Below are 915 nucleotides of genomic sequence, written 5' to 3' on the forward strand. Positions count from 1 at the left end.
TGTGCACATGCAGATACTTAACTGACCTACAGACACAAAAATAGTAAACAATCTTTCTCTCACTAACTTCTCAATATCTATCTGTGCACCTATACAGTGGTGACTGAGGAGGGGCCTGAGCAAGTGGACACCCCACCCACTACTGGAGGCTTCTATGATGCACACACACAATTTTATTTTTGTTTCAAAGTGGAGGTTCTTGTCTCTGCTTTTATATTGCTTCTACTTTTGGGCCTTTTGATCACACATTCTTCCTGGAGGTGGGAGCTTTTCCTCCCTATGTTACCAAGAAGAGACAGCAATCATGGCCATATAGCCAAGCTACAAGCATACCCCATAATATTCCACCATTGGGACAAGAACCAATAACAGCTGCTAAACATTGCATGCAAAAAGGGAAGCCCACATCCTGATCATATCCACCAGGAGACACCCAGTAAGCTTAATAATACAAAAAACAAACATCCATTTAAGTATTTAAAAACCCACATAACTACAGGAAATGAAAAACAAAAGATTTCAAATGCACAAACAATCTCAAAACATGTCCAAAAACAGAAAAGAGTAACTGAAACAAATGTGCTGCAGACAGACAAAGGCTCCCCAGAAGAGGAAGAGCAGGTTTTGGATTTGCCTGAGAAAGAATTCAGAAGAATGAGATGGAAACTAATTCAAATGCTCCGAAAAGGGGCGGAGGAAAACAAGGAAGAAGTCAGGAAAGTACTACAAGAACAATCAAACAAGATTGATACAGCATTGGAAACAATTTAAAACCTTCAAAAAGAGGTCTATACGATTAATAATAAAATATCAGAAATGGAAAATACACTGAAAGGGGAAAGGAACAGAATAGAAGAGATGGAAGCCAGAACTAGTGATCTGGAAGACAAGTCTCTCAATGCTGCTAAGATAGAA

The sequence above is a fragment of the Chrysochloris asiatica genome, unplaced genomic scaffold, assembly GCF_000296735.1.
Source record: "Chrysochloris asiatica unplaced genomic scaffold, ChrAsi1.0 scaffold00002, whole genome shotgun sequence".
Taxonomy (NCBI): domain Eukaryota; kingdom Metazoa; phylum Chordata; class Mammalia; order Afrosoricida; family Chrysochloridae; genus Chrysochloris; species Chrysochloris asiatica.